At 33.8% G+C, this 27,752-nt stretch overlaps 1 protein-coding gene across 8 annotated transcripts in view; it reads right to left on the reverse strand.

Annotated features, from left to right (window-relative positions):
- LOC129005104 (SH3 and multiple ankyrin repeat domains protein 3-like) overlaps nucleotides 1-27,752 on the reverse strand; it is a 238,027-nt gene that overhangs the window by 93,260 nt on the left and 117,015 nt on the right. For 7 of the 8 annotated variants that reach the window (XM_054433907.1, XM_054433903.1, XM_054433901.1 and 4 more), the window contains exon 2: nucleotides 1,363-1,395. The gene's annotated coding sequence lies outside the window, so the exon portion shown is untranslated. Of the gene's footprint in view, nucleotides 1-1,362; nucleotides 1,396-20,990; nucleotides 21,007-27,752 lie in introns of those variants that run through there. The other variant, XM_054433899.1, reaches the window with a different exon arrangement.

Raw genomic sequence — 27,752 nt, forward strand, 5'->3', positions numbered from 1 at the left:
ATTTTACTACTCTGTGCGAGATTGTTTCTCCCACGCGCATTCTACATAGAAACCAATTAGTTTTGGACACGGCAATAAAGCGATTCACCACCAAAAAGAGTAAACCTCGGAGCCTTGACCTTTGGAGCTTCGTACAAATTAATTACCTCGCTTTGTCCCTTTCATCTCGGTTTGCTGAGAGCCAAAGCTACTGGAGAAGAGCAAAGGAATCTCGCTGAAGACTTTGCTAGCTGAGTAGCTGAGTGGCAACAGTGCTAGTTTGGATTCAGAAGGTCACCGGTTTTATCCTGAGAAGGTTACAGACTCTTTTTTTATTGTAATCTTGGACCATAATAAGAGACAAGTAGCCTACTTTCATAACGCTAGGTACTGAGTAAACATATGGGAGAAAAGTTGTATTAAATTTGAGAAAAAATGTTGAGAAATATTTATGAACCTTGGAAGATAGAGAATGAAGAATGGAACATAACGTAGAGTTGAGACAGCTACATTTGGATTCGGACATGATAGCCGAAGTATGAAGTAGAATAATGAGATGGGCATACACTAAGGAAAGACGACAACTCTTTAGCCAGGAAGGCCATGCCAGAAGAGACCTGAGAAATCTTGAAGGAAGAGAAGAAAAGTTGTGTGTTGGTACCACCTTGGGGACCTAAAGCCACGGTAGTTATATGGACCCAGCTGGTCAAGGCCAAGCCTCCATCAAAATGGGAATAGTTATCGATCCATGGTGAAGAACCAGCTGATGAAGTCAGAACCAGAAACCAGAAAGAAATCTGTCTGTCGTCATGTTGATTCAACACTAATTCTAAACGTTTCCTCTTAAAATGCACTATCATGGAATGACGACGTCCTATAGATTTAAATATAACCACACAAACTAGTCATGTTGTCATTTAAATCAAATTTCAAGTAATAATTTACAGTGGTCAGCACCAATATAACATTGCTAAATAACAATCTGTATAAGAATCAAAAACCTATAGTAAAAATGTTGTTGGATGGTTTAAAGTTGTTTAAAACATACAAAAGCAAAGTTTTACGTCTGAAGAAGACGGTTTATATTGTCACTTCAACTTTATCATAATATACAATGAACTCATAAGTGCGCTACTTGCGCAGTGAACAAAAGTATGTTCCCAACTAGGCTACTAGGCACTCATACTGTTTTGTCCTGGGCGTTGGGTTTTATTGCATTGTTTCATAACAGAATAAAGTGAAGATAAATATAAGACTCGAGACGCTATCGTCACATATTAATAATTATAGTTTGGAAAACATCATGACTAGTGCTGTATACAAAATAAATCTAAGCGTACCTTAACTCTGTATGCTGTTTATTGATAAATAACTCCATCTTACCTTGTAGCCTGTATCATTAGCTCCGTGCGGGATCTGAAACGATACGAACACATTTCAATGGTTTGGTGAGACATTTTTCATAACTTTTTTTATATTGGAACACACTTAAAAATATATCAATAAATCTTTAACACATTTTGTTTTAATTGAATTTATTTTATTTCAAGTGTTGTAAATCTTTGTGATGTTGGAACTTATTCATACAATTTGTATTTGATCGCCAAATTTATAACAACTATAAAGCTTTTTAGACTTAAACACGAGATAGAGAGTATTTAATTTTAATAATATTTTATAATAAGCATTTGTAAGGAGTAATTCGTGCAACTTCCAAGGAGTTAATATTTTTCACTCTAAACTTGAATGATTTGTGAGAATAGTACAAAAGTTTCTTCACACAACATTTTAAAAAGTGCAAACATATTTTACTCTTAATTAAGCATGTACACGAAATAGATTCTGTGTAAAATAAACAACAATATCCAACAATGACTTAAATAATCAAATTATTGCCATTGCGGTAAAATTACAACGATTATTGAACTTAATGCAGGTAATGAGGATTGCAATGATAAACCACGACTGCATTGAATGGCAGATAAAACGTCAATAAATGTGATCCGATATGAGCGCTCATCCATGGATGAAGGGTTGTGATTTATGAGGTAGGGTATCTGGACAAACGAATCATCTGGGGGATCTCTGCTGATACAACAATCAATCTGCAGAATACCTTACTACTCCGGCAGCAGATTATCAAATAATGTTGATTTGAGGTAAGGATTTAAAAATAACCCCCGCCACAGCAAACCTAGAGCTAAGCGAATTTGCATGTATGATTGGACTTTTACTCAATGTGTCCTTAAACTTGTCAGATTTATTACGTAAAAAATACATTTTATGTTTTAAGGGTTAGGAATAGGAAAAAAATCACCCCCCCCCCCACCATAAAACCCCTGTTTATACAGTATCATGTTTAATTATATGAATATGAACGAATGGTGTTTTGGGCCACTGGGAACCAAAAAACTAAAAATTAAATCGTTCCCGGGGCTAGGTCTTACCATGAGACCTACGGTAAAATCTTATTACCTATGGTAAATTCGCTAAAAGGATTATGTTTTAGTATCCATAGGCTGTTTGGGGATATCAATGCAATGGCATTTGTTGTGTAGTTGGAAACTCAACATCGGTCTAAATTCCTATTTTTTTATAGACTCGGTTTGAACTCGTACCCCTGCACCAAAACGCTATCCTAATAATAACCTACCACATACCTACCATCGAGTTACTAGATCACATTCAAAACTTGAATAAATTCGATGCTGTTATATTAACCACACCTCGATTTTCGGTACCTTAGCTTAGGTTAGGATAGTTTAGTAAGTTTATTTGTATGTACAGTATTTTATGTAGAGAAAAAAACATACCAAAGAGAGTAAAGAAGAGTCAAACATTCAAAGCTTATTGATGAATATCGAATACTAAGCCAGAGAAAGTTTTTCACAGTTTGTATGTTACTACGCAAAGTGGAAACACTATCTTGAGGATGGTAGAAGACTAACGAAGTTAAAAATTATAGCTGAAAATTTTGATTTACACACTATAATAAACATTTCAGATAATAATCGTACTTTTTATAAGTTATAAAAAACTAAGTATATATATTACGGGTTTCAATTTAAGTAGGCTTATAATGTTAAGCTAACTCTAAAATACTCAAGTCAGTGAACTATTATTGACCATAGACGCACGTTATTGCATTTCCATAGCTTAGTGCTTCAGTAGACAGTTTTTTTTTCTGTAAATATTACAACAATTACCTAAGTTTAAATTTTAATTCCTCTCACTATACGCATGATCAAATTATCATTTAAATGTTCAATTGTTTATCAAAACTAATGATATCTGGGTTAATATGATTTTCATGAAAGGTATTGTTGAAATAATTCCATTATTAAAAGATAACTTTAAAGGTCAACGTGGGTAGTTCATTTAATATGAATTTAATTATCTACACAGTATCACAAGTTAAGCCAACCGCGTTCTCTCGCTGATGTACTAATTATTGCTATAATCCTACACTAGAGGATGTAATCCCACCTTACTAAAGCTAAATCTCTTTTAATTTCCCCCACGATTAGCGAGGTACCAGGAGGAAAATGAAAATTGAATCGTCAAATTTTGACATAGAGAATATTATTTTTATTACATTGATGTTCTCAAATGTAAAGTTTTAATTAAAGTTTTTATGTATAAGATTTGTATGAACTATTTGTGAGATAATATTATTTTTATAAAACTGATTTGAATCCAGGCCACATACTCTGAAGGTCTGCATAATAATCCAGGGAAATTTTGTTGTACTATTTAGGAAGAATTTTAATGGTAAACTTTTAATACACGAGTGTTCTTCAGTGTTATGCTGCTTAAAAGAAGTAATCGAAGAATACATTTACATTATACATTTTTTGGCGCCTCTTTAGTAGTATATTTAAGGTGCAGTTTTTGAAATTTACTTCAAATATACAACAACTGATCTGAGATTTCAGTTATCAATTAATCTGAGTTGTTAATTAATGTGAATGGGATTTTTTTATTTAACTGTTAAAAATATTTTCAAGGTCTTAAATTTGTCTACCACAGACATTTTCATCTTACAACACGTTTGGCTTAGTTCGTCTTCACTTGGTTCCTCAGTACAACTGTAGAGCACAAATCAAAATTTAAATTCAGCGAATCACAATTCACCTAGTTTATTGCCCATGGTGTAATTGTGTTTGGTCGAGTGTGAAATTATAAACAAAATAATAACGATAAATCAGACCAGAACGTAATGAGGGCGCGTGTACCAGACCGGGTCCAACGCAAGGCCGGGGTGAAATATGGAATGGCCTGGGAAACCTACAACTGCTACAATGTCTATGGGACATACGATATAATGTCTGTAGAAGTTCACGTATTATAACAGTTTGTTATACTATGTAAGGTAAAATTATTGGTTGCTAAAATACATATTTTTGTCTCATGATGTCCTAGGCTCTAGCTTGGTATAGTTTTTCACATTACTGTACTTCAGGCTAGGGATTGCAGCAATATCACATGGATAAATCCATTTATTTGTGATTGTTGGTATTTTAACTCCAGACCTCAGCGACCAAAGTCTTGCGTTCTTGGACTAGCTTGCTCTTCTGGCTTGAATACATAATGTAACTTCAGAATAACTCAAATATTCAAAGCAATTTTTCAGGAGTCAACATTGTTTAGTGAAGGTAATTTACTAATTAAACAAAATCAAAAACTAATTTACAGTAGATTTTATGCACGTGTTTTTAGCTTTTAATTATTGATAACAATTTAAAGACGAGTTTTACCACAAACTGCAAGAATAATATAATATTCCACAAATATTTTTGACATAAAACTTATTGGGTTGTTCGACCAATAAGAAACAATATAATATAGTTTTTACAAACAGAAAGCTTTAAACCATACGGTCGGTGTATACAATACAAAACCACTTTTAAATTTTTAGTCGTTTTGGTCGAATAAATTATTTAGTGAAAAAATTATGACAAGTATGGAGGTTAATAGAGGGTACGCAGTATGTAAATTTTTCCGATTCAAGAACTTTTGTCCAATATTTCTGACATTTATTATCTAGGAATGTTAACGTTAGACAGGTCATGCAACATGACAATATTCAAACCTTAATATTATAGTTTTTCACTGACTATTTAAATACAATATTTAAGTCGAGTAAGGCTTATGACAACATAATTTAGTTTTTACATAGCTGCTAATGTAACACTGAAAATGCAACCTAAAATGATACAACTGCCTCATACTATTTTTAACAAAAAATATGTCACGGAGTAAAATACGAATAAAGCTGACAACGTTTGCATGTTGTAGTCCCGCGGAGGCCCTCCAGTCCTAATGAATGGACAAGGGGGTGGGGGAGAGAGAAGACTGAATAATGCAGACAATATCAAGAAGACCTCCTGAGGGACTTGGGGTTGGTAATTATATCACTTCATCGATCCTGGAGGGGAGGAAAAGAGAAAAGAAGAAGAAAGTAAAGAAAAGAGCATTGGTGTAATTATGTAGGCTACTGTACAATTGTACATACGTGGTGTATATTATGATGACTACAAACAGACATAGGTGTCCTTTTCCTTAAGTATAGGCTTATAGTTTAGGATTTTAACTCTACTGGAACAAGTGCATAGAACATCTCAGACACGTTTTTTGTTATTTTGTGATTAACAACTGGATCAATAGTAGTGGTTATTATGGTAGTAATATGGTAGTAGTGGTTAGTGTGGTTATTAGTAGAGGTAGTAGTAGTAATTAATCCATCAGAAATGGGGAAGCTGAGGAAATTATCTTAACTATACCAACGAGGGACTTTTGTACCGGTTAATACTGCAAGACTACGATAGAAATACTGTACTTTTAGAGGGTGGGTAGTGGTCTAATCCAATTGAATATCATAAAACATATTTTGAAAGATCCGCTAAACATACCATTGTATTCATCAGCATATATTGCAACAGGGTTATAGACACAAATTGAGTTAAATATTTGTAAAATCAGGGTTTCGTTTAAGTTTATAACGTGTATTTATGCTATGACTGAAGGTACCTAAAGTTCTTTCTATTTGTGATTAAGGTCATTCCATTTTATAATCATGTTATATAACTTAGTAACATGTAGACATAACACTAACTCTAATCATAATGTTGTAAGTTTAATTTGTAAACATCGCTTTGTGTAGTAGCATGTATACTAGTATAAATAGAAACTTATCGGAAGGAAACAATGCAATTCTGTGAAAATCTTAAATACTTATAATCTTTGTAAAATTTCATCGAGTAAACTTACTTTATATATTTCCCGGGTAAATGAAGGTCTTTAAATCGTACATACAAACACAATACACAGTTCATTGGATTTTAGCCAAAATATGTTTCAATAATATAACTTTTTCCCATGAATACAATCCTCGTAAATGTTTTCTAACGGAATTGTATTTTTATTCGGTAAGCTCTCTAACGCGTAGGGGTTTAAAAGGCAAAGCGCGTATTCAATACAGTCTGAGGTACAGAACATGGTAACAATGAGACATAAATAATTCAGACTGCGATGTTATAAATAATGGAAACATTGCCTTCAGGTGGAGCGACGACACTACCCGGCCCACCCTCATAGCCGTCACTGTGCAGACTGGTGTGTACAGTGACGTCATGCCTATAAGGTGTGTACGCCATATATTATTAGACATATACGTCATGTATACAATGTATAAAAGGTACCCACATATAAGGTTATGTGTATACTTTATAAATTGAATACGCCAGGTATATAAGAAGTAAACGTCTTGTATATATGGTGTATAGGTCAAGTATATGAGGTATATACTTCATGTATACAAGGATGTTTACGTCATGGAGATAATGTGTATATGTCTTATAGGCTGTAAACGTTATGGATATACGGTGAATATTTCGTGTGTATAGTGTGTCAAACGTTATTTTGGCCAAATCTGGCAACATAAATTGACTAAAAAGCTCCGGGATGACGCAATTTATGGTTTTTGGTATGTTTAATTTGAAACGAGTAAAACCTTGGAATTCCAATAATTATTCTTGGGCTTACTGTTTGAAATTGGGAAATCTAGCACTGAATCCTGTGTTTTTTTTCACATTATAAATTTAGTTAGACAAATTTATGAGTACATGACACTGAAAAGGCCCTAACTAATGCAATAGGAGACACGTAGATAGTTTCATTAGTTGTTTTGTATGTAGTGTATAGCATACAATTATTATACGGTAGGCGTAAACAGTAAATTCGAATGATTACCTATGACATGTAATTGTTAATGATCTTCAAATTGTTCTTCAAGTTATTCGAGTACAATTTAAGACAAATACTTACAACATCCTAGTATGGTGAGGAGGTTCAACATTTGCATTGTATCGTTTAATGCTTTGATACTTATGTCAGTAATAATTGTGCCACGTTATCAACTATGACCATTCAATATCTGCGCTAATTTATTCACACCGTGTTTTAAATTCCTAGTTTTTAGAATTTGTTTGTCAGATATTTTTACTCAGATGCATATGTTTTATTAAATTACCTGGAAACTGACAAATGTTTCCGTTCACAACGTGAAGTTGCATAACTTGACCGTGAAACTCCAGTGATGTAAGACAACTCCTCCTAGGAGGCCTTGTTAGTGGTGGAGTTATAGTTTGGTCTAGTCCGGAGTTGTCCAATGACACGAACATGGTCGGGGAAATCTCCGTCGCCCACGATATACACTGGGGAGTTGTATCTCGGTCAATACAGCACGGCATCTCTACCTTCAAAATAGTGGATAGCATGGTTTGATCGAAATTATCATGAAAACATGTTTCAACAGCTGATTATTGCCGATCAGCTGATATGCATTGTTGCTTAGTTTATCGTGAGGTTCGGTGTTAAAATACGACTCAGCATGGTGTTATCACAAGCTCAAAGAGTATTGTAAAAGAATGTGTTAAAAGTATTATAACAATGAGTGGTATGTGAACTTGTTAGACATATTAATCATAATAATCATCCGAAAGTTTTGATGAGTATAGTTATTTCCATGTGATGGGGGTAATTAAATCTCTTGCTACCGTATTTAAAATATTGGAAAACGAGTCAATGAAATCCCCAGCTTACTGGCGTGGCAGTTAAACCAATATGCATTATATTCTAATTGGGAAAACGTCTAATGAAGATGGAAAAATTATTTTAAATTACTCTATTAACCCTTTTCTACGAGTTACTTTCTGTTCACTATTGGTTATATTCCAATGGAAAAGTAATTATGAAATGAATTGGAATAATCCCAAATTATCTATTTACTAGATATCTAAATGTTACGAATTGTACAATAGGCTATTGGTGAAATCCAAATAAATAATATCTAATACAAATGGAATATTTAAACACACTTCGTTAAAATTTTCACAAAGTGTTCCGTTTCAATCACATTTTATGACAATAGAACATAGTATGGGAATTGAGTTTAAAACCTCTTCAAGAAGAAATATTAGCATTTTTAATCACAATTGCAAGACGATTATCATAAATCTCATTATCTTATCGATTTCACGAATTTCCGTTATTTAATTACATAGCAAATTATATTTATATTCTAATCTTATTTCTAAATTTATTTCAAATGTCCGCTTCAATTGACCCTTTCCTTAACAAAAAGGGCAGAAAGATAAATTTTATCCAAAATAAATTATTAGTATCCCTATTGTTCAAACCCACAACAACATTGTTTCTCTTATTGCACACCATTTCTTTCGTGGGTTCCAGTTAACTCATTTCTAGACAACAACGGTTGTTTTATGACGCAAAACAAAAGTTCAGGATGATAACAATGGAGTAAAATGCGATTTCCCATTCGCGCAAATTGCAGGTTTAGTACAGAGATATACACGATTCAGTTCACCCAGTTATGGGGGTTTCACAGTGAAAGCGTCGTAAACGATAAAACAATGCGGGTATGGTGGAGTTAACTCACCATAGTCACCGTAGACAGCCACGGTTACTGTTGACAAGTATATTACTTAGTAAACAGAACCACTGGGGGGAAAGTGTTTATTTTGGTTAAGTTGAATTACGCAGGCAACTACTGGGATTAGTCCGAAGTGTGTTTGTAAAAGACGGTTTCAAAATACAAACAACTGAGGTTAATATGGTAAACAATAAAGACGGTAAACAACAATACAAATTGTACACGCTAAACAACAAGGTCAAACTCTCAAGTTGGTTAAGTTGGTCAGTATAAGGTTAGGTTAAGAATAGGTTAGGTTAGGTGCATTGAAGTTAGGTTAGGTTAGTTAAAGTTAGGTTAGATTTATCAGTTCATTAGCAAGAATAAAACTTCATTGAAAACATTATTGACACCTACTTACACTAATTATGTCGTTCAGTGGGTAAAATTTATAGTTGTGGTAAAATTTAAATATTTAGTACATAAATTGTAAGATATGTTTAACAAAGATTAAAAACATCGTGTAAAATTTAGCATCCAGTTTAGAGATTACAGATAAATCTTCTGTTTATACTTCAGCAGACCAAAAAAGTGGTGTATAACCACGTAGTAACGTGTCTATACTATTTAAAATTGAATTCTTTCGTTTAATCATCCTTGATTTAGAAACAGGTGACATCCATGTATCTATATACAATATCTATATACTTAATACAATAATGGTTTTCTCTGTAACGTCCATGCTTCACCCGACCGATTTAACAGATTTTTACCAAGCAGTGTCGTTTAAATATATCTACAATTAATTATTTAATAACTTGAATTAATCTAATCTGATCTTAGAAAAACTTCGATGGTTATTGCATTACTGTATTTGTTTTGCCCCGGGCACAAACTTTGAACTCAATAAAATGCGTAGTCTGCGCACGGCCCTCCTCGTGTAAACTTCATTATTATTTCAGTGTGAGAGAATGAATGTAGTAAGCAATACATAAAGAATAGACATATTAAAAGTAAATAAATCTTGGCCATTTTCTACGCTTCTATCCTCTACTTATATCTGTTAAATTGCTTTGCTAGACAGTACCACTGACCGTAGATTAAAGGAGTAGACAATATATTACACACACTGGCCACTTGTAGACACTTTGTACACAAAACGTGTCTTCTCCTTTAATCTATGCTCTGACCCACTACCCTATACTTTTCTAACATGTATAGGCAGTTATTAAGGGACCATCTTTCATCTAATAACTGATCCAACGCGTCATAACGAGGTTACAAGGTTACAAGTAACAGTTGGAAATAACAGTTCCTCCTAGTCACCGTCGGATAGACGTTCTCTAGTTAATTATTGTACAGTTATTTCTCGCGACCGGAGACAAAAAAGTTTACTCGATTATAAAATCTAACGCTGCGCTCGACGTACTACGAAGAATCTGTTACTTTGTCGTATACATCGATCTACTTATACCCCCGCCACAGCAAACCTGAATACTGAGCGAATTTCCGTTTGCCTGATTTGATTTTGACTTAAATATACCGTCTTTAAATAACATTATGTTTAACGAGTATCTAGGTTTGCTGCTACAGGAAGGATAATAAAGTGATAAAGTGTGTTTTTTTTGTAAAGTGGCTTATTTTAAAAGTAGTAAGCGTAGTATAAAATAAATTATTTGCCATGTTTCACCAAAATATATTGATAAACAAGCAAACTATGAGAGATTAATTATTCCCCCAAAAATAGCATAATTTTAAAATTACATTTTTTTTCTCCGTTTCCAACTGGGCAAAAACCTTTTTAACATACCTACTAAATCATATCTTTTCTTAAGCTCTACAAAATTGTTTGGGAAGCAATTGCATATTTATGTTTTTCTGGTCCAAATTTGGAGAAACAGATTTTTACACCATTAACCCTCACATAAAACACCGTTTACGTTACATACTTCGATCATGCTGGTCCACGAACTCGTTCGAACAATACAAAATTTCAATAAAATTGGATGAATTTGCTCCTCGAGTTACCGTGCCAACGGACACATTGATTTGAACCGAATGGTGTTTTTGGCCACTGGGGACATCAAAACGAGAAAGTAAATAGGTCCCAGGTTCTTACCAATAGACCTCCGGTAATAGATTTCCCCTATAACGGAAATTCGGCTGGCGTGTCCTAGGGCTTCTGCGTCTTTGCGCGATTGCTGGTGCGTATGCGTGTGTGTGTGTGTGTGTGTGTGTTTTCTTTTGTATATTCCATTTATAATAATTACTATTTTTTTAAATTAGTAAATTAGTTAAATGAATTGAATTTTTGCTTGATGTGTTAAATATGTATATTTATATTAGATTAAGAAATTTCATTGTATTTTTATTTATTTATATTTAAGTTTGTCAGGTTAAGTGTAAGTTAGGGCCATGTGGCCCTAACTTTGCCTGTTAAAATAAATTTTTTTTCATTTCATTTCATTTCATTTCAAATTCACAAAAAAGAGTAAAGTACATAATAATGCACACTGTTATTGTTATGTACTTAAACAATAAACCAATTATTAAATTTTAACCTATAAACAATTATGATAACGCAACAAACATAAAAATAAATTTATAGTTGGAAACTGGGTCTTCAATTAGGTGATTGGTAATACATTTGGGAACTCAAAACAGCTGATTCTGAGCGTCGTCTGCACCACAATCAGCTGATGTAGACAGTGGCTGTCATATTTTACTAACGAGCTCTCAAAGTTTCTAGTTCTTTGATCAATTCCCAGACCCAATTTGTCTTGGGTATTCTTCTTTGGAGAATCTTATAGAGCGTAAATATTTTTCGTGTTCCATTTTTCCAGCGCCTGATGCATAGTGTGTACTTTATCAAAGTAAATAAGACAATGGCATGTCTATAATATAATAAACACCATGTAACCAGATGAAATTGTTTAGTAACGATCAGCAAATTAAATATTTGGCCAAGATGAGAATGAAATACTGTTGTAAACAAAATGTAAATTTCATTCACGATTTTTTTCAGATTAGTGTTGCATTTTCCATTAAGGAAAATATCCGGTACTTACGTATTATACCGACCACACCGATGAATCGACTTCCAAATAAGATATTAATTAGTTTATAAATAAAAAAATCTTTCCACCCCAACCAAAAATAACCACACTTAGGTTTGGTGAGGTTATAGGTTATAATTTAGGTGTGGTCGGTATAATACGTAAGTAACAAATATCCTTTTGTAGTTTACAATCAGTTTTGTCTTCGTAAAAATACCCAATATATTTCAAACAACCTCACGCCAACGAATTAATAAATATGTTTTGTTGGACATCTGAATGTATTTTATCTATAGCATCCAGTTCCACCTACGAATTTATGATATTTCATACAGGTGGATCTATTATTTTTTTCAAAATATAGATTCCGTAGTCAACGTTAGAGACGTGGGTCGCTTAGGTATATTATTCAGTTACATGAGAATAACGCTTGTAGGGACTCCAATCACTTCAGAGTGTGAATACATGGGGATGAAATGAACACTGTTCAGTCACCCTTGAGCTACAGAATACACCAGTGAATAAACAGTAGTATGCTTGTGAGTTTGATCCCCATATAAACCCTTGAGATATGCTTTGTCGGACCCATATCATAACAACAACTTTAGCTAGCGTTTTTCTTAATTTTTTATATTTTTTTATATTGACAGATATATGTAAAGATACTCGAAGCTGTCAAGTTGAAGATTTGTCATGACCCTCCGCATCTCAGAACTTAGGCTCTATCTAGGAGCAGTTTTTGACATTCAAGCTATGCCTAAAGGGGGTTGCGCCATTATCTCTTGGAAAAATATATTAGTGACTGGCGGGATTCAAACCCAGGACCTCGGAGACCGAAGTCCCGCGTTCTACTACTATACCAGCTCTATGACAATGTCCTACCAAGGTTTCCTGATAGAGTAACGTGAAATTTAATAAATGTAGGCCTACTAGAAATCGTAAAATGTATCTGCAGCACAAATCTGTATTGTAGGCATATCGTAAAATTTGTGTGATGTCTCACCCATATTCTTTGTCTCTTTTTATCCTGCGATTGTATACACATGGAAAACAACAACGGGGGGTGTATTATGTTTGATTTATTTTTTAATATTTTCCCCGAATCATAGCTACAATTTTCCTTTAGCTATAAGTCCATTTAACTTTAAGAGATGCAAAATTAAAGGGCGTAAACTTAGATTGTAATTTTCACAATAATTCTACAGAATCATTAGCTTGAATTAGAATTTTTAGAATCCTAAAAGCAGTTAAAAAAAAACTAATGACCAAAATTCGACCAAAGTAGTATACATTTCTAATTATTTCACTGCACAGCCAAGAAATAAAACGACTTTTTATGCGACGACCTTATCAAATCCACGATCTAGGTCACTAGTATTTTCACCTAATGGTCACAACCAGTGACAGTCGCCAGCGATCATCAGTTGTCACGAGTTGTCGCCTGTCACAGTTGCAAGTAACCGTTACTTTGCCTCAAGGTGTAACAGCTGATTGTTGATTGATTGTTGGACGCGTCACCTTACTAGCTACGTGCCGATGGGACTAACCTACGTGCCGATGAGAAAAGACTTTCCAAGTATTAGAAAATGGACAATCACTACCCAAATCTGAATTTGAACATTCGAAAACAAACTCGGAAGAAAGTGAGGGTGATTTGGATTAGTAGAAAAGTTTGATTTGGATTAGTAGAAAAGTTTCTTGCGAGCATTGAAATTGATCACATAATTTATAAGTTTATTGGTGGACGCAAGGTTTATTGAATTATGAATCTTTAAATCACCAAGTTTACCTCCGGTCTGCAATTTGTTAGTTTTCCGTGAATAATGGTCCAATTTCTCCTTAAAAGTTGGTGGATGTTTGAAATTGGCGTGACGCTTCAATATGGTAGGTAATGCAAAAAAGTAAAAACTATTGAAACTTCTTTTAAGCTTGGTTACGGAGATAATTGCTTTATAAAAGAAGCAAAAAAGATAAAACTTTAAATATCACATTCTTATAAAAATTGTATGGAAAATAAATCAAAACCTGTTAATTTGCTTGTTCAGTGATGTATTTTTATCAAATTTGGCAAATTCGTGTATTTTATACTAAGCTATTAACACTTCAATAAAAAATACACTTTATAACCTTCCCGGGAGTAGCAAACCTTAATACTCATTGAAATTATTGTTATTTAAATAGAAAATAAATCCAACATTTTTTAAGGTAATATTTAAGTTAAAATTCGACCGTACAACCAGGAAAACTAATAATTAGCTTAGTCTACAGGTTAGCTGCGATGAAGCGGGAGTATTTCAAAATATTTAGAAACGTGTATAACCGCTACTCAATGGGTGACAAACATTGAAGTTCCGTGACAAATGATACCAACTGTGACAGCCTCTGCGTCGTTACCTTCCAAACATCAGCACTCAGTCTCCAGCATTGCATTCAACACTACGTCAGCACTGAGTGTTAAGTGATTGATGGGGGAAACGTGGAAATGTGACGGGGAACAGTGGAGCTAGGGCAGAGTGTCCACAGGAAATTTGTCGTTTATTTCCATGACTCGCGAACTAAGACAACTAAACATATTATAACAATATTTCTACTGTATTGAACTTTGAGTTGTAATAATTAAGTTGTAATATTTTATATACATTAATACTGTTGCAACAATATCCTACAATATTAAATTAAATTATAAGATAAAGTAGGAACAGATTGTATTGAACTAATACAAACTCAGAAACTAATACAACTGTAATAAATTGAATTGACGTACATATATGAAAAATCCTGAAAAATGCTACAATAGTCGGGGTTACAGCCGACTAGAGCATTGAAAAGTTACGTCAAATCCATCCATCAGTGGGGATTTCCAAGAGTTTTTGGCATTTCTATGACTTTTAATGACCAGAATTTTTTCCCATGACTTTCCATGACTATCCCTGATTTTCCAGAATGTGGGCACCCTGTAGGGTGACTGCGTGAAACGATGGAAATGAAACAAATACAGTAAATACACTAACACAAATGTGTTGAACACCGATATATTTATAACAATTACAGAGTTATTGTATTATATTTCCTCCATTATGTTGTTGTTTTGTGAAGAAAATAACGTGTTGTAGTTAAATGTACAAAGGCTATTTAAAGGAAAAAAGGAATTATTAGTACCGATACGTGGTAAGAACCAATGGAAGCAGGAAAATTAAGCTAAAACCATAAGGAACCCTGTACCTATACTGATTTTGTTTCTGTAAAGAATACGGATAAACATTAATCCTAACCTAAAAGACTGCTGAAGAATAGATAACTGTGCTAACTGTAGCTAATGTTTATAGTGCTCATCTAGTAATCTAAATGTTGCCGGGTCGATCCTGAGAAAGTCAGTAGCTTTTTGATGGTTCAAAACTTGACCCAGCTGTTCCTAATCATTGGGCTTTAAATAAATGTCCTGGCTGAAGAAACAGCTGATCTTAGTCAACAAAGTTACACATGTTACACGTTATTCTTCAACCATTCTTTCAATTATATTTGGGGTAAAATACGCTCCAAGGTATCCCGTTTCAATTGAAATTGATGATGACGATGTTTAATAAAGCATCATGACTAATGAACTAAGTGATCTCAGTAAAAAAAAAAAAAAACTACCATCTAATTAATTCATTCCAAACCCATCCTTCACTTTCATCACCTGAAAATACGCAGCCTTGTCTCAGCGTCGTATAAATTTACTATTCAATAATAATAGCCCTTATGATTTAACACCAAGTATACATGAGGAGATCATGTCAAAACATAAGTGTAAACTCAAAGATGGCAGGTAAAACAACATTAAACTACAACTACGACAGCGATCATACACCCTATCAACGAGACTTGCACAGGAAAAACTAGTAAAACAAGACGTGAATGCGCAAGGCCCGTTAGCTGCAGTGACTTAACAAACCGCATATTGGCGGGTAAACGGTCACATTATCGCGGGTAAAACGCGCCGACCATCATAACATGTTATATTACACCTAGAGAGGAAGAAGAAGAGCCGGAGGCTGCGTGAGGTTATGTAAATTGTAAATGGCGGGAATGCGGCGGAGTGACACCAAATTGTGGCAAATTACAAACAAATGGAAGTAACGGCTTTAACCAGCTGATTGGCAGTTGGTGAGTCTACGGTAATGGGTTGGCTTTGGCAGTTATGCTGTGTAAAGTGGTGTTATCGGAGATATAGTACAGGTAAAATAGGGTTTTATAAACAACAAAATTTGTACATTCATGAAATTTCACCTGTGAGTTACTAATAATATGAGAAATGAAGATCCGATGAGTCCCCAAAATTTTGGGTGTCCTAAGGCCCTTTTTGGGGCCCTTTTTGTTCCGAAGGGCCCTTGTTCAAGAATAATTTGGTTTTTACGTTTAAGGTCGAGTGAGGTGTGGTTTTCGATGGTTTTAGTTATTTTAAATCGATTGGGAGTAGTTTTAAGTGTATTAAACCACACCATACAGGGTGTTTCGAAATATTATTACTTTTTACGATATTTAAACATTTATTCATAAAGTTATAAAATATGTTACCTCCATGCTCTATATAAAAGGGGATTAATGAAAATAATTGTAATTCTTTACTACGTAAGGGGAAAGGATCACAAGGAGTAAGAGAAAATATTAAATCCCCCCCGTCACAGCAAACCTGCAGACCTAGCGAATTTCCGTTTTTTTTTTTTTACTTGATTTTCAATTAAATCTAAAATAGCATTGCGTTTAACGATTACCTAGGTTTGCTGCTACAAGGAGGCTAATAAAGTGTGTTTATAGTAAAATATTAATAGCCTAGTATAAAACAAATAAATTTGACAAGTTTGGTCAAAATATATCTATTAACAAACAAACAAAATCATTTTACACTATTCTACATAAGAATAACATGGGAATTTTAAAATTACAATTTTAGTATTTTTATCCGTAACTAATAACCATACAAAAACACGTTAATATACTAAATTATTTGTTTTTAAGCTATTTAAAATTTTCTAGAGAAAAATTGAGAAACTTTGTGTTTTGAGGGTAAAGTAAATAAGAAAATCCATTTTTTACCCCTTAAACCTCGTTCGTATTGTTCAGGACAAAAATGCTTGTACCGACAATGCTGCTCTGATGTCTTAGTGCTGTCCTGGTCGTCATAACCACGAAAGATAACCGTACTTGTATTGATTGAAAATAAGTTTGAGGAACTTAAGATACAAGTTGCAAACGTCAGTAATCAGTATGTATGAAAGGTGTTTTTGAACCACATTGTTCGTGCTTTAAGATTGGTGTTGCCTGTTCTGCAATATGCAAGGTTTGTAAAGGAGAATCCTGCTTGAACACCAACTCGGACAAAATCAGTAAAGATGGACAAGTTGCTAAGAATAATAAAATTATTGTTAATGAGTCGTCTGAGAATAATTATTGTGATGATGAAATTGTAAAGAGAGATACTATGGAAATTGTAGAAAAATAGCTTTAGTTTAAGTACTTCATTTTAATATGTAATGTAAGGTTTTATACAAATTCAATTATTTTAATTTTTAATAAATGTAAAAAAAAATTAAATAACTACCTAAGAAAAATACATATCAATTTGAAATTGCTCTTAACTTAATAGATTTGCATAAAAAACACGTTGAAAGATTATTCCCACCACCTTAAAAGTTGACATTTTTGCTTAGTAACCTTTGTTATAATGTTATAGTGTAAAACTTAATCCATCCCCTTTTAGCGAACATCCCATATAGGAGATAAGCAATTTTCGAAGGTCTTATGGTAAAAAATAGACCCGAAACCGATTTACGTTTTCATTTCGATGCCCCCAGAAGCCCAAAGCACCATCCACTCAAAATATTGTATATATGTCCATGTTATATACTTGCCCGTAAACATGATAACTCGAGTAATTTTAGTTCAATTTTAACGAAACCGGCATAATCGGTCAATGGAACAGTGTTATATGTGTAAAAATTTGTAATCTTTGACCCCCAAAAGACAAAGTGTGCCAATTTTTCTCTAGAGCATTTTAAAGAGCTTATAGAAAACAAATAATTTAGTATATTAACGTGTTTTGTAAGTGTATTAGTTACGAATTAAATTCAAAAATTGTAAATTTAAAATTCCATGTTATTCTTAAGGAGAATAGTGTAAAATGATTTTGTTTGTTCGTTTATAGATATGTCTTAATAAAACTTGTCAAATTTATTTGTTTTATACTAGGCTATTGATATTTTACTATAAACACACTTTATTAGCCTCCTTGTAGCAGCAAACCTAAGTATTCATTAAACTCAATGCTATTTTAGATTTAATTGAAAATCGGGCAAATGAAAATTCGCTTAGTCTGCAGGTTTGCTGTGACGGGGGTATTTAATATTTTATCTTACTCCTTGTGATCCTTCCCTCTTATATAGTAAAGAATTACATTTATTTTCAATAATCCCCTTTTATATAGAACATGGAGGTAACTAATTTTATCACTTTATGAATAAATGTTTAAATATCGTAAAAAGTAATAATATTTCGAAACACCCTGTATGGAGTGGTTTAATACTCTTAAAACTAGTCCCAATCGATTTAAAATAACTAAAACCATCGAAAACCACACCTCACTCGACCTTAAACGTAAAAACCAAATTATTCTTGAACAAGGGCCCTTCGGAACAAAAAGGGCCCCAAAAAGGGCCTTAGGACACCCAAAATTTTGGGGACTCATCGGATCTTCATTTCTCATATTATTAGTAACTCACAGGTGAAATTTCATGAATGTACAAATTTTGTTGTTTATATGGAGTGTTTTTGTATTATTTTACCTGTACTAATATACGTTAATTTGATTTCAAGATGTGGTTGAAGCATATCGATTTTAAATAAGAAATCCCGAAATTCTTTAGTAAGGTTGTTTTTGTGTATTCAGGTTTTAGAGCATTTCCAAATTAATATTATTTTTAAAACTTTCTTGTTATTAGCTCGCTTTCTTGTCCGGTACAAATTTTGCAATCAATTTTATACTAACTTCCGGATGAGCTAGAGACTTGAATCTTGAAACATAGCTCACAAATAGAAGACAATGCAATATTATATCATTTAATTTTCATATTTCCCTTGGGCTACGCCCCATAGGCTTGTTTTTAAACTCGCTTTCTTGCAAATTTTGATACTTCCCGATGAGCTAGAGACTTGAAACTTGAAACATAGCTCACAAATGGATGACAATGCAATATTATATCATTTAATTTTTATATTTCCCTTGGGCTACGCCCCACGGGCTTGTTTTTATTAGCTCGCTTTCCTACAAATTTAGATATCAATTTTAAACGAAGTTCCTGATGAGCTAGAGACTTGAAATTTGAAACATAGCTCACAAATGGATGACAATGCAATATTATATCATTTAATTTACATATTACCCTTGGGCTACGCCCCATGGGCTTTCAAATTTTCTTGTTTACATTTTGAAAGAATGTAAATATATCAATTAATTTAAGTCAACTGTAAATACTTAAATTTGACAGTTCGAAGAGCAGAGGTTAATAGGTACAGGTTATGCTCACAAGAGATTCTTTATACAAACAAAAATTTCAAAATAAAGATAAACAATCTGATTGTATATATAAAGGTGTTTGTTAATAATGTCAATTGTTATTTATTTAGTATTCTATAAAGCAAACAATAAATTAAATTGATTGATATATTTATAGTTAGTAGGTAGGCCATACATTCAATCTAATAGGCTACATAATTATATGAAAAGAAACTCAAATAAACTTTAGAATTCCCACATGCCTCTGTCTTAATCTGATATAGATGCTTGAAATCGATTTAACATCCACACACATTAAAAACTGAAAAGTATAAAATAATTTATAAATATGTGGAGAGTATAATTACTTTTAGGATTTAAAACAAAAAACGTGGGGTGTATGCAAATGATAATAATAGTTCAATAGGTGAAGGTAATTGTGAGTTATCTATTGCATGCACCCCACGTTTTTTGTCTTAAATCTCCACATATTTATAAATTATTTTCTACTTTTTAGTGCGTTTAAAAACGTTTTGTTTTAAAAAGGTTTTTTTATTTATAAATTATTTAACATTTTTATAATGATGATTTGGCTGGACTACTGACTTAAAATGTATCAATTTTAAACTAGGAGTGCGTTCTAAACGTATGAGAATGCAGGAAGACTGTTCCGCGCATAAAAATAACTTATTTTTATTATTAATCACATTATAAGCAAAGGATTAGTTGGTTGTTTAAGCACTTTGAATTTCATTAAAGCACTACGTATGTTGAATGAAATCCATTCAACCTTTATCACAAATGATATACAGTACCTACTGAAAGAGCCTTTATGGCTGCACCCATAGGATTTTAGCACTGAATTGGTCAACTATTTATGAACTATCTTCATAAAAATAGGCCTACCTATGATACATCATCACTAAATTCAGGAAAGGGAATAAAATTAAGGTTGAGTTTAAAAAATCCTTGATAAATTTTCGAAGTAATTGTACTAACCAACAAACATGCTACTATTTACCGGTCACCTATTATCTTGTGGACATTAGTTACTGTCCATGAATTAGTATTAGGTTGTGAAAATGCAACGTAATCAACTAAATGATCTAGACCGGAGAATGATATAAAAACAAAAGTTTTACCCCAAAATACCTAGTTAGTTCCAATGCCACAAAACAAGACAACTAAAACAGCTATGTTGTTGCCCCGTTATTGTCAATGGTTTGCTTTCTTTATCTTAAGAAACGTGTATTTTACACGTTAAGATATCAAAATAAAGAAACAACTCAACAGAGAAGAAAAGTTGTGTAAATTCAGATATGTAGCAAAGAGACATTCAATCGCAAAGCACATGTTATACAAAAGTGTTGTCAGTGTTGAATTCTGTACACAACAAGTGTGACTGAACAATTGCAGAATATGGAAAATGTTTTTCATACGTAATTTTGTTTCAATTTATTGTACGAGTCAATTGTTAATTCTTGCTACTTACTAAGTTGTAGAAGGGAACCGTGCCAACCTGTAAAACAAAAAAACTCTTATTAGTATAATGTATACAAAATATCAATATATTATAGTATAAAACTAAATCGTACACCAAACCATAACTACAAACATCCACTGCCAACGTCAACTTCAAATACAGCAACTATAACTACAATGATAGAAGACGAATTTTTATTTAGTTTCTTATTACATTTTTTTTTTTAATAGTGGTAGTAAATAGTTCTATGGAATGAAAAAAACATCAATGCGTAGAAATAATGGAACCTACACCCACTTAAAGTGCATATGAATACTAACTCCTTTTGGATAGAGGCTCAATTAATAGCTGTAGTAAACATATTACTTATTTGTAAATTATTGTTTATAGTAAAACAGCATTTTAGACAGAATTTCTATATAGAAAGACAACACCCTTCCTTTGAAAATTTGAGATGTGGCCTGTAATGTCCTTACTATCCTGCCCATGACGTAAAATAAAAACTGGAATATGTTTACGTCTGGAATATGTCACACCAATGACTTTATTAGTGTAGTATGTACAGTCAATGTAGAATACGAGTATAATTCACTAATTGATCCCCATAAGATAAATCATTTTCCGAGAATATCCATCAATAAAACGATTCGTTAAACATCGTAAGTAACCCAAACTGCCTCGACACTAATAGATAACTTGGGTTGCTCTCATACTAATTGTAGCATTGAGGTCCACGGCTAGGTATTCACAGTGTGTGGGAGCGCGGGAGATGTTCCATGGAGTAATGATGTCCATTATAGCACAGAGTAATGCACGACGTCCAGACCATAGAGGAATGCGCCAGTCATCGCACCTGAGACGCTTCCACTGACCATTGTTGTGGAGGAGGCTTCAGACTGTTGCGGTAACAAGCAAAAGGAAAACAACGGCGAAATACTGTTGTTGGAATAAAATCCGTAACAGCATATCCAACAAGGCCGCGGCGTTGGAGTGGCAACGTCGCGGATACACTAGATTTAATGAAAACTTCTGGACCAATTTTGATCAAGTTTCCACCGAAAATGTTTGGTGAGTGCATGAAGGGTGATGGGAGGGGGGGGGGGGTTAATAGGTATTCAAAGATGTTAATATTGATGAGTTTTTAAAATAACTACATGGCAAAGATAGTAATAAATAGTTACAGGGTCGAAACTTTCCGTTTTAAACAATTTGCTTAAATAAAAAGAAATTCAAACTTTGTTTGGCCGCATCCCAGTTAATATTGAGTCTACATTGTTTACCAACCAAAATTTAGCAAATTTTAGGCTCTACAACTTTGTGATGCACAATGGTACACAAAATATGCTTAGTTAACAACATATAAACAAAAAGCATAAAAAATACCGAAAGTTTTGAAGTTTTTGACCCCTTCTAAAGTTAGCACATGGTGCTAGAGGTTGAAAACTCAGGATATACGTCCCAGAGTACCCCCAGACAACATGTAAAATTCCATAAAGTTCGGAATACTTTCCTAGTAAAAAGTGCATATCTACTGGACTATGTAGTGATATACGAATTTCCTGGAGGTAGATGGCTGTCGTTAATTACGTTTTTAGGTCATAAATAATTTGTTTACATTATTTGAAGGAAATCGTTGAAGCCATTTTCGGGACATTTGTGCAAGCATACATACAAGCAAACATTGCTCATAAGAGTATAGGATTCATTAAACAGGTGTATCTCAACGTGGTTCATATAAAGACGATTCATTCACGAGTCTTGTGAAAACCAATCACCGGTTTAACGGCCAAAATGCCCCTGGCACGGATGGGTCGCAGTATTCAGCAAAGGTAGTAGTTTATATGTCTAGACGTCGTAAACTGCGTGTATTGACACTTGAGTACTTACTGAACAGCAAGGTACTGACCTACCTCAGTCATGGACCTACCGAGGTTGAAACCTTTGGTACGAGCAGGTAGAGGTATTGTAATCAGAATCAGAATCTGCAATTGCCATGAATATACAATTACAAGGCATCTTACTGAAAATAAACATAACGGCCAGACTCGTTAAGAGATAAAAACAAGAGATTGTCCTTACCTCAGCAAGACAATATGTAGTAACATCAAGCATTACATGTACCTACAACACAAATGCAGTACATGTGGGCATATGCCAACAATTGCAATACAGTTATCAAGAAGAGGAACCACACGACGTTATTACTTTCTACCTCCTACGTAGTTTAGAGAACGTATTGTTTTCGTAAAAATTTCCGAGTTTAGGATGGAAATATTCGTTTGGGGTCCCATGGTCCCACTGAACCAAAAAGGTGGTTTCCGGAGTAGTGATATCTGCTGTGTTCGTGTCTGTTTGTATGTCAGAGCTACAGTTGTGGCCCGATTTTGATTAAATTTTGTATTTGTGTGCTCTCCATGTATTTTCAGAGTTTTTTTTTAATTTTTTTTTTATTTTTATTATAAATTGGTTTTTCTATGTAACCAAACAAATCTAATTTTCATTCAATCATTCATTAACAAAACTACCGCTTTTCATTAAAATTTGTATGTAATAGTCACTCTAGACCTAAACAAAATTGTACAGTCCCCATTGCTGTACTGGTCTTTGTTTCTCGAACTCCAGTCGTTTCTATTTAAGACCATTTATTTATTAATTGCCAAATGATGAAGAAAAGAATAATATTCACAGCAGTTATAATTTTGTCAGCAATGGTGGACGTGCCTAAGGGCCTAAGATGTTGATTCTTTCCATCATCGATTTTGTCTATATATTGGTGATTTCAACATGATATTATGTTGATGATACATAGAGTGTCTGTTCTAACATCAGTGGTATCCGCTAATTGACAAGCTTTTAGCGAACACCCGAAAAGCCTGTTCAACGTCCCGAAGACTCGGGATTGCAAGGTCAGCGGTTGCAGACAATGTGGTGAACCCCTATTGTGCAGATCGGTCTCGGTCACCTTACATTGGGACCTCCGAGCACCGCAGATCCGGGAAACATGATGCAACAACGAAACTGACACTAGGCGGCAATGACTCCCAGCCTCCAAGGTAACTGGTAGAAGCATCGTGTTGTCTGTGCTAAGAGGACGGGTTGAAGTACATATTAACTAAATAATAGCCATTCCCTAGGGAGGGGTTCACGGATTACTTCGCAAAGCGAAACTCCAAAAAACAAAACTCTAAAAGACATAACTACGAAAGGCATAACTTCGAAAGGCACTTCTCCGAAAGACATTATGGATTATCTCTCGAAGCACTGAAATAGTGAGCAGTGACCGTCAGTGCAGTTTTCGGTGTGCGACGCAATTTTTCGGATCAGCGTCTTTAGAATACTTTAGAATTCGAATATTTTTATTTTATTTTGTATTTTAGAGCTGCTATTGACCGGTACATCCTTTCACGATGTACAGTAGTGGCTACCAGTAGGTGCACTCTTTTCGGAACATAACGTAGAGCTTTCCGGAGTAAAGTATTTTAAAGCAATGCGCAAGTTTGCAGATATTACACATGTCGCTTCTTAGAATCCCATAGGCTAAATCACAGCTCACTGAATTTCGCAAGCGGCGCTTTAGAATGTACAAATGCGTTCTCCTAAAACGTATTTTTAATTTTATTCCTGTAAGGAAGTACTGTAGTTTGGCTAAGTCCAGCCAAATTAGGGCCTACGTCCTTACAGGAAAAATCAAAAATTACAAAAGTAATGCAGTAAGTAAAATTTGGTGTTTAAAAAATCGAAATCGAAACAAAAATTAAAATTTTTTTGTAGTTAGGTACAATACCAAAACTCGAAGTTGATATTTTATGGATGTTTGAGAAATGATTTGAAGATTTAGGGATTTTAGATAGTCTAAAATACGCTAATCGACGGCTAGAGTGATTAGTTGAAAGAATATCACGTTCAATAGTGTGGAATATTTTAATCCTGCATGCTAGGTATAAAATGCATAAAGATAAGAGCTATTCAAAAGATACCTGCACACCTCATCCATTACTGAATATAATTATAAACACATCAAATTAGTTTTTATTGTAGCAGTCATAGTGATGCAAGTAATACTAACAGAATAGTACATACTCGTGTAACCATCGCAATACATAAATCTATAAATGTATACGACGATAAAATGAACGCTGAGTTCTACCTTTCCACCTAACAACACATACCTACACATTCGACATGAACCAGAAACAAATACATTGGCAACTTTACAAATGGTCACAATTCGAACACTTTCTTTCCTTCCTATTTGCAATAAGCCAACGTATCCATGATAAAGGAAAGTAATAATCTTCTACACACAGACTTTCCTTAGACTCCAAAGAACACAGAAATAAGAGAAGAGAATGTGGCTCGAATATAACATGGTATTATGGTATTATGTTTAAATCATGAGTTTGAATTTAGCTTTCTTTGCATGGAATCTGTAGTGAAAGGGAATCCTACGAGGGCACTCGTCACGTAAAATCGCGTATTTTTATTAGCCACTCTGAAAATATACTTGGGATGTCGCACCATAAACTCCCTACTCAAATATACTGCATGTGGATACATGACAAGGAACTATACTGTATCATAAAATCGGTTTCAAACCTTCTAAAGAACTTTGATCTATTTCGCAGATGATTTGAACGCATAAAGGGAATAAACTTAAACGGTAGGTCTCATGGTAAGACCAAGACCCAGGACCGATTAAACTTTTTCATTTTGATGTTCCCAGAGTCAAAAAACTCTATACATTCAAATACATATAGGCCCTACAGTATTATGTTCGTAAGTATACCTAGGTTATTCGAACGAGTTCGCGGACTACCTTGATTGGATTATGGAAACGGGGGTTTACAGAGAGTTTATAAGGGCAAAATTGGTGTTTCCAAACATAAAATTAGCAATATCTTTTCAAACCATTTTGTAGAGCTTAGAAAACAAGTAACTTAGAATATTTAAGAGTTGTATGCCTGGTAGAAAATTCCTAATAATTGCAGATTAATATTTAATATAAGTTTACCCATATTTTTATTATGGCAAGTAAGTAAACTGTTGTTTATGGATATATTTGACCAAAATTGACAAACTAATACATTTCTTAATACGTTTTTTCTATTTTACTAAAAAATCCCCTTATTTCTCTGTAGCAGTAAATCTAAGTAGTTGTTAACCCTAATGCTGTTAAAATAGGGAATAAGCCTGACAAGATTAATAAAAAAAAGATTGCGAAAATCCAATGGAAATTCGCTTAGTCTGTAGTTTTGCTGTCGGGGGTCTTTTGAATGGAAATTGAATGGAAATGTCTCCTACATTTCCGATTTTAGTATCAATTGAGTAAATGTCAAGCTGTTTCCAAAAGCTTAACCAACTTGAGAAAAAATTACAGTGTAGCCTTAACGTTCCACATTTATTTTGTCCATGTATTAGTATTGTTATTACAGAGTTAATCGTCCGTAGTTAAGTGTTTAGTAAAGTGACTTAATTAATTTGGCATATCAGATGTTATGGCTTGCAAGAAGTGTTTAAATTGAATTTTGGCCCACTTAAAAAACAGCTGATTCAAAATAATAGTAGTTTTCATTACTAGACTGGAAAGTGACTCATTGCGGGGAGAGATGGCATTTTCGCGCGAGGCGAAGCCGAGCGCTGGAAACGCCATCGTGCCCCGCAATGACACTTTCGAGGCGAGTATTGAACATTATTTTTCATTACGATACCGAAAACTTATAAAAACATGAAAATTTTCGTTTATTTAACTTAGTATTAAGAGAAAAAACCGAACTAATGAAAAAAAACTCAACTCTGAATTATTAATAAGTGCACGGAAAAAACTCATAACGCTAACTTTCCGTGTGTATGTACCTCGACATAAGCACGGAAACTTAACGTTATGAGTTTTTTCCGTGCACTTATTAATAATTGCATGGCCAATAGTTTGAGGAAAAACAGACTATTTTGGGTAAAAAAAAGTATCTTTATTAAATTAACTACAGAACAAGCTGATGAATAAACAAATAAAGAAAGAGACCTTTGATGATTACATAGGATCAACACGCTGATAAATCTTTATTAATGAAAATGAAAATGTATGTTAAAGTCGCAGTTTTGATTTTCACTTATGTTTAACATTTTTTGTGGTAGCTTTAGGTTTTTTCTCATTTCTGCAACATTGACTTCCGAGTGTGTTCCATCAACTTTATTATTTTCTTGAATGAAATTGCGATTTTGCACAGTATCTTCTTCTGATGAAATTACATCGTCGATTGTAAAATATTGTTTTGAAACCAGATTCACCTCTTCATCATTGTTAGAAATGTTATTGAGTGGCAGTGAATCCAAAGAGGAATTGTTGTAATTTGAAATTGAATTAGTAATGTCTCTGATTGGAAGTAAATTCAAAGAGGAATTGTTTTGATTTGAGATTGAAGTACTTGGTTTTGAAAAAAGTTTTTTAGACACATCAATTTTTCTATTTATGGACTCCTCAATGTAACCTTCAGCAACGGTTGCACTTTTCCAGCCTCCGTGCCTCTTGAGTGTGAGTAAATCCGCTCCCCCTTCCACCAGCATTGACGCGGATGTGCGTCGAATAGCATGACCTGTGTAGGATTCAGGCTGTTCTAGCTTAAGGTACTGGGCGACCTTTTTGGGAACATCCGAAATCGTATGACTCCCGACATGTTGTGCTACGCACTTGCCTTGCCTGAAGCCAACAAAAAGTCTAGGGCTCGTCATTTTTGATGGGCGTAAAGACAAATATTTACGTACTAGCTGGCAGGG

This window comes from Macrosteles quadrilineatus, unplaced genomic scaffold (assembly GCF_028750875.1).
Source record: "Macrosteles quadrilineatus isolate MER2022 unplaced genomic scaffold, UCM_ALF_1.0 Scaffold_16__1_contigs__length_3527350, whole genome shotgun sequence".
Taxonomy (NCBI): domain Eukaryota; kingdom Metazoa; phylum Arthropoda; class Insecta; order Hemiptera; family Cicadellidae; genus Macrosteles; species Macrosteles quadrilineatus.